Consider the following 8,589-nt stretch of genomic DNA (forward strand, 5'->3'; position numbering starts at 1 on the left):
TACGTACGCTCCAAGTAAAGCACATAAGATGTGACGGAATAAAAATATAGTTTCACTAGAGGTGACCTGATAAGTTGTCGATGAAGAAGGGATGCCTTGGCATCCAAGATTAGATGCTTGAGTCTTCTTGAAATATGCAGAGATGAACCACGGGGCATCCCCTGCTTAGACTTTTCACTCTCCTTGATCATATTGTATCATCCTCCTCTCTTGACCCTTGAAAACTTCGACACCAAACTCAAACAAACTCATTAGAGGGTTAGTGCATAATCAAAAATTCACATATTCAGAGGTGACACAATCATTCTTAACACTTCTGGACATTGCAAAGCTACTGGAAGTTAATGGAACAAAGAAATCCATCCAACACAAAGAAAAGAGGCAATGCGAAATAAAAGGCAGAATCTGTCAAAACAGAACAAATTCCGTCAAGACGAATTTTTTAGAGGCACCAGACTTGCTCGATGAAAATTTCCCAAATTGAATGAAAGTTGCGTACATATCTGAGGATCACGCACGTAAATTGGCAGATTTTTCTGAGTTACCTGCCAAAGGGTTAAGTGTTAGACAGAATTCAGTTTGGACAGAAACAAGTGTCATGCACACTTGTGCATGTCCAAAACCCTGGACAGCACAAGATAAGGGCAACAGCAGACCAAACCTGAGCACCACCAGGGGCTCAAGTTTCAGCATATGAGAGCACACAGCTCATGTGTGCTGAGCAAGCCACAACAAGGCCATGCACGAGGCCTAGTCACCAAAGCAAGTCGAGGCCCGTGTGGCATTGCAAGAACCAAAGCAAGAGATGATATAAAAGGGCACAAACCCTAGAAACAGTGCACAGTCGACCAGATAAGGATTCACAAGGTAAGGTGAAGATAGAGCAGGCATAGTTCATCCAGTTCTTGCTCAAGAACAGCACCAACCAACACACAACCAATCAACCACCAGAAATCATGGTGACCTGAGAAGATCAACCAAGACCTGGAGGTGAAGGGCTGTGACACACAAACCACAAGTCTGCATCAACACAATATTTCACTCTAGGAGCTGGAACAAGGTATACCTAGTTCCTGGAGAAGATCCAATGGATCTAATCCATAAATCATGCATGACATATGTCATGGGATTGAGCAGATGCTCAATGGGTAATTCATCACTTGGTTTTCACCAAGGATCACTGTCAGTCTAGAAGCCACTAAAACAGAAACCATCTAGATACAAATCATGTGTACAGAGCTTGAGATCATGCACAGATGCACACACTAGCAAGATATCATGCACAGACAGCACCGGTAGATGTATAGCATGATATTAGTGATGTCTACGCACGCTTCTATTCCTGTAGACAGTGTTGGGCCTCCAAGAGCAGAGGTTTGTAGAACAGCAACAAGTTTCCCTTAAGTGAATCACCCAATGTTTATCGAATTCAGGGAGGAAGAGGTCAAAGATATCCCTCTCAAGCAACCCTGCAATCAGGATACAAGAAGTCTCTTGTGTCCCCAACACACCTAATACACTTGTCAGATGTATAGGTGCACTAGTTCGGCGAAGAGATAGTGAAATACAAGTGGTATGAAGGAATATGAGCAGTAGTAACGGCGCCAGAAAATAGCTTGCTGGCGTACAGTTGATGGTAGTAATATTGCAGGAAGTAAAGATGCAGTAAAACAGTAAATAAGCGATGATTACAGTATTTGGAAACAAGACCTAGGGATCATACTTTCACTAGTAGACACTCTCAACATTGCAATCATAAAGGAATATAAATAAGCACTTCACTATGCTACTCTGAATTACTCTTTGGCAAGATAACGAACACTAATTCATCATGTAGGCAAACCTTAAAGATGTATTCCCAAGTACTAATAAACACCCCACGCCGTCATCGTGAGCATTCATAGGAGGTACTAACACACCACAATTTCATAGAGACATCCAACTCAAATCATAACTCAGTGAATAAGTATTCTGTGAAATATAGCCTAAGAGACCCACACGGTGCACACACTGTCACCTTTACACACGTGGGACAAGGAGTCTCCGGAGATCACATAAGTAAAATCCACTTGAATAGCATAATGACATCTAGATTACAAAGCTCATCATATGGATCTCAATCATGTAAGGCAGCTCATGAGATCATTGTATTGAAGTACATGGGAGAGAGATGAACCACATAGCTACCGGTACAGCCCTTAGCCTCGATGGAGAACTACTCCCTCCTCATGGGAGACAGCAGCGGTGATAAAGATGGCGGTGGTGTCGATGGAGATGCCTTCCGGGGCACTTCCCCGTCCCGGCGGCGTGCCGAAGCAGACTTCTGTCCCCCAGATCTTGGCTTCGCGATGGCGGTGGCTCTGGAAGGTTTCTCGTACCGTGGCTTTTCCGTATCGAAGATTTAGGTCAGGGGGCTTCTTATAGGCGAAGAGGCGGAGTCGGAGGGGTTACGGAGCCGCCACACAATAGGGGGGCGCGCCCCCCCTTGGGCCGCGCCGCCCTGTTGTCTGGTGGCCCTGTGGCTCTCCTCTGGTGGCTCTCGGGTGTTCTGGAAGCTTCGTGGAATTCTAAGATGCTGGGCGTTGATTTCGTCCGATTCCGAGAATATTTCCTTACTAGGATTTCTGAAACCAAAAACAGCGAGAAAACAAGCAATCGGCCCTTCGGCATCTCGTCAATAGGTTAGTTCCGGAAAACGCATAAATATGACATATAATGTGTATAAAACATGTGAGTATCATCATAAAAGTAGCATGGAACATAAGAAACTATAGATACGTTTGAGACGTATCAATTAGCAGCTACCAAAGACTACACAGAAGATCCTAAGCATGCAACCATCAGGAAACCCTAGAATTCTTCACATGCAAGCATATTGGCATTCATATTTATTATGATCCCGAATATGCAAGCAAAGATGAGTAGCCAACAAGATCTAGCCAACTATGTGAGCAACCAGTCAGTAGCAAAGCCACTGAGGTCACATCAAACATAAAACCATCCAAAGCATAGCCAAATGACAAAGCATCATTATCCAGAAAAGGATTCAGACTCCATTTGCTTGTCAATTAATCATGAAAAGCAAATTCATACACAGCAAGGCAATTAATCATCACTGCATAAGCAGTTCATCATTAATTAATTCATCCAAGCATGAATACATAACAAATCCATGCTATATATTGACAGCAGCACACTGTGAGGCAACACAAGCACATGTCACTACATCCTAGCTCCTGGATCAAGTCCAGAAAGCTAGGGAGTGCAGCAGCACACATACACAGAAGCAATAGCATGCTTGAGCAGCAGCATCAGTAAGCAAATAATTCACTTAGCCACAGAATTCATCAGCAACCAAGCCACTGACATGTAATTGATCAAATGGATCAATTGAATCAAGTCAAGCCACACAGATAGGCTAGCCAACAGAACTAATTGATCCAATGGATCATTGGATTACACAGGAGGCACAGAAGCACCTCACATGCATCACTGGCATTCACAAGTGTCACAGATGCATAGCAGTACACCTAGACAAGCAAGCATAAGATGCCAGTAAGCACAAGCAAGCTCATAAGCATGTACAACATGGCATAGCAAGATCATAGCATGATAGGAGCAGTAAGCAAGCAACACAGGACATGCACAGCAAGCAACACACACTGGCCAGTAACCAAAGCTTGGTGGATTGGCTAGTGCTTGCAGAGAAGAGAAACATAGGAAGCATAGGCAGCAGCAGCAAGGCTCTGCATGATCATAAGATCATCAGGAGGCCGTAGAGCAAGAGGTAGAAGAAGCACAGAAGCATGGGGAGGCGCACAGGCATGGAGATCAGAAGGAGGAGAAGCAGAGGACCTTACCCGCGCCTGGTGGCAGAGGCTATGGCATGGCGAGGCAGTGCTCTCGCGGCCATAGCAGCTGCAAAGCCAGGGAAGACGCCGTCGTTACGCCGATGAACACCACCAGCAGCACAGCACCGGAGGCGACGGCACAGGCGCTGCGAGCGCAGCACCCGCGCCAGGTCAGTCTCGGAGGCGCGCACACGTCGACGGCGAGGACGCGAGCTCGCCGGAGCTAGTCAATCGCCAGAGGCGATTCACCACGAGATCCAGAGAGGAGGCGATGCGCCAGAGGAGGAAGCAATCGAAGGAACCACGCGGACAGATCGATAGGTCGTCGCGCGGCGGTTCAGATCAGGTAGGTGGCGAGGTTAGGGGAGAACTGAGGTGGCCGGAGCACGGCGGCGGCCATGGCGGCGACGCCATCGCCACGCGCGTCGCCAGAAGGGTTAGGGTTAGGTAGAGTGAGAGAGACGAGTGAGTGAGTGAGGTGGGCCGCAGTGGCGCCACCGACCCGTTATGGGACAAGCCTTAGTGGGCTGTCCCAATGGGCCTAAGTAAGTGGGCTGGCCCAATAGGGGCCAGGGGGTATTTTAGCCTTTTCACATTTTGGAAAATAGCCAGAATTTCACTAAATTTTAGTAAATAAAATACACCTCTAAAAATCCATTAAAAATTGGATTTGTGAATGAAAAATTATTCTTAACAAGAATAAAATATGAAATAGAATTTAGGGAACAAATTCAAATTTGTGAATTTGATGAATTTAAAATAAAAACTTGGAATTTCAAACTATTATTTCCTTGTATTTAAAAATCAAGGAAAAATCTCAAATAAGTTCAAATACTTATTTTCAAACATTTCAAAATGAAATTCTATTATTCCAAGTCATTTCTATTTAAGAAAGATATTTTCCAAAGGAAAATACTCTATTCTTTTTATTCCAAAAATATAGAGGCAACTCTATTATTTCAAAATCATTTTGGAATGGATAATGAATCACAAAGGTAGAGTAGTATTACTTTGAATCATTTTACTTTATGAGAATTAAAAAGTGTTTTTACACATAAAAACAATTGCAAATTACTGCCAAAGGCATAAGTCTTAATTCAACCCTAAATTGTAATAAATCATTGGGGTAAAGGGATTCCACATAAAATAATACATTCATGACTGCATTATTTGGATTTTATAACATTGTCCTTACCGGACAATGATGCTTCTTACAGAACCCGAGGTCCAGGTTCCATCCACTGCATTGAACTGCACTATCTCGCAGTCCACAGGCAAGTTCACCCTTGCTCATACCAACTTGAGTATTTTCTATCACTTTAATGCAAAGCTATATACTTACCATTCCTGCATGGCAAATAAAATGTTACTTTTCCAACTATGAATATGACTATGTGGCTGGCAATGGAACCATGGTATGTGTTGATATGGTGGAGGTTCCATTGCATGGGTTATATTAACCTAGGAGTAATTACCAATGCCGTCCGAGTGATTCTAGCGCCGTACATACCGCGTTAACCATGAGATCTATAATGGCTCTAGGGAAGCCAGCCGTATCTTTTCCCTCCTGCACGCCAACGGACTGGTAGAGCTGCGGGGTGTTGGAGGCACTGCCGTAGGTTGGGATATCCTTTTAAATCCCCATCCGTGTGTGATGACGGGCTCTACGGTCTATGATGGATTGTCCAAAGTACACCGTGAGTAAAGCCGTATTATCGGAAGATGTCTACTAGGGGTGTGCGGTTGGACAAAAGGGTGGGTTTGCAGGGCCGCGGAGAAGGCGGTGCGGGCTTGGATTTTCATACCTGGCCTCACACCAAAGGAAGTGTGAACGGGGGCAACTCCCTGCGGATGGCAAAAAGGGTGGGATCTCTTATGGGAAAAGTAACGCACCTCTCGCGAGTGTATCAAATTGTGGCTGTCACTCCTTGTTCCGGGAAGGGAACTACGAACGCGAGCAGAAAGGAACTCCATGAAGTTCGGTCAACTTCGTGAAGACTGACGGGCATAGTTTTCATAATAAAAGCAACCTTTTGAAGAAATGCTTTCAAAACATGCATTGACCTGCGATTTCCTGATCAATGGTCGTAGCTAGTGCATCAAACACCTTTTACTCTTTTGAACTTGCTGAGTACCCCTGTACTCACTTTCTTTCGACACCCTTGCTAGACTGTGATACGGAAGTGGAGGCCATCGCCGATGGAGCACCAGAAGGAAGCTATGAGCTGGTCTACGAGGAACCTGATCTTACCGGAGGAGTTGAAGGAGTAGACTATGGGATAGTCTACGGACCCGATGACACGGAGGTGGAGGAGTAGTGATATACCCTAGCATCATAGAGCCGAGCAGCGTAGAACTTACCTAAATAAGTTGATGAGCTCTCTTTCATCTATAGTTATGAGTTGTAATCGTACTTAAGTAGTATCTTAGGGTGTTCTCATAGGACCTGTGAGAATACCAACTTGTTAAGACAATGTTTGTAATAATATGGAGTGTTATGACCTGCAATGTTTCTGTTGTACCACTCTGAGGGATATGGCACTTGTGAAGAAGTCCCTTCACAAAGATCATATCAACGACTTGTATACTACAACATGCACTGGTATGCTGGGTCATCGCAGAGGTAGCGACGGCTCCAGTAGATATGCTAGGCGGTGGGGGTCTTCGGCTGCTCTGCCGCATCTGCACGGCGCGGATCAGTCACCTGCAGAGCTCCCTGGCAAGTTTCCATGGTGGAAGGAGCTGGTGGTCTCTCTAAGGGTAAGCCCCTGTCTCAATAAGCGCAGCCACCCTCTTCCTGGTGACTCTGCTCCTCCCCTCCTCTTGGCCGCCCTTGGTGGCGAGGGAGAGGGTGCGGCGTCAGCAGTGTCTGGAGGTGGTGGTCCAGTGGATCTTTGGAGTCTGTGATCCTGGCAGCAGCTTCCAAGCGGCGGCGTTCTTCTCCCGCGGCTATCTCCGGTCACAAGGGTGGCCCTGCTGCGCTCGGCCAACAGGGCACGGGCTTCTTCTTCCTCCTTCAGGTGAGGATCTTCATCGACCTTGGTGTAGCGTCCATCGCTGCGGCTTCCCCAAGTGGTCTCGTCCCCGACGGAAGCAACGGCGGCCGCGCCGGAGTGTCAACCTTCATCGGCACTGTCCAAGGAGTCGATCGTGTTTTCGAGTTTTTCTCTGGGGTGTTTGCTGTAAATCTGAAGGACTCTATTGTGAATTTCCTTTTCTTTTATGTCCTTCTCAAATTTGTAACCCCTCCGCCAATATAACACAAAATCCAAGGCCTTCTGGGCCTTCCTGTTCAACAAAAAACAAACACCCGGCTTCTTCATGCGCCTCCAATTTATACTATAAGAGCATCTCCAACCGCGTCCCCCAAAGGGCGCTGGATCGAGCGTTTGGGAGACGTGTTTCTTTCGTGCCGCGTTTGGGGGACATCGCTCCCCAGTCGCGTCCCCCCAAAACTCACCCCAAATAAATAAACGTGCACGAAAATAAAGGTTTTCATTTAAATTCGATTATATATTACAAGTTCGAATGAAAACGGCTAGATTTCATCTAACCCTAGCCTACTGGCCACCCGACGGTGCGTTTGACGGCCCCGCCCCGTTGTCGCCTACCCTCCGCCGCAACTCCTGCTGCGCGCGCCGCCTCCCCATGCGCAGGGCGGAGGCCAGACGCCCCTGCTCCATCAGCGCATCGTCGCCAGCCCTCCCTGCTGCACCGCCTGGAGGGAGAGCTCGACGACGCGGCGAATCTGCACGTCTTCGCGGGCATGGGCGTCATCCTGGAGCTGCTTCTCCGACTCGAAGGACTCGACGAGAGCTCGTTGCTGATCCACCGCCTTGTCCGGGTGCGGCCCGTCGTCGTCGGACCACTCGAAACCGTCGTCGTCGTCGTCTTCCTCCTCCATTTGCGCCGCCAACGCATCCGACTATTGTTCTCGGAGCGTGGCATTTCCTAGCCATTTATCCTCCCAGAAACGAATTTCCGACCCATCCCTAATAGAGAAAGGTCCATATGAAAATAAATACTTCTTTGTATCCATAAGTCCTGCAAAAAAATGTGAATCTCCTGGTTTTCAAAAAACGTAGGATAAGCCTTTTGGCCAACATATTTTCTCTTAAGGAGTATTTGCCATATTCCATCGTCAGTGAGAAGCTTAGATAACCATTTATCGAGTAGGGTCCTATTCTTGACCTAGAGATCTTGGATTCCAAGTCCTCCATGGTTCTTAGGGCAGCAAAGCACACTCCACTTGGCCAATCGATATTTACGCTTTTCACTATCCCCTTGCCAGAAAGAATCTTGATCGGAAATAATCCAATCTTTTTAAGACTCCTCTAGGAAGTTGGAAGAAAGATATCATATATAGTACAATATTTTTTAGTACCGTATTTATGAGAACTAATCTTCCTCCCAAAGACGGTAATTTTTCCAACTGCTTAATCTAATTTGTAGTCTTTCCTCAATCAATTTCCATTCGGCATTGATAAGTCTTCGATAATGAATCGGAATGCTCAAGTAACTAATCGGAAATTGGCCTGGCCCACAGCCGAAAAGCTCAGCATACTCCGCAACATGATCTTGACCTCATCAAAACAAAACAACTCACTTTTGGGCGCCAAAGCTAATTCTCATCTAGATGATAATTACTCGCTCCCATGCATGTAATACAATCTTGATCTCTGTTAGTAGATGAGGATGTGACATGAGTAACTTATTTGATGGATGAATCCTCCTCCAG

The sequence above is a fragment of the Lolium rigidum genome, chromosome 4 (assembly GCF_022539505.1).
Source record: "Lolium rigidum isolate FL_2022 chromosome 4, APGP_CSIRO_Lrig_0.1, whole genome shotgun sequence".
Lineage (NCBI taxonomy): Eukaryota > Viridiplantae > Streptophyta > Magnoliopsida > Poales > Poaceae > Lolium > Lolium rigidum.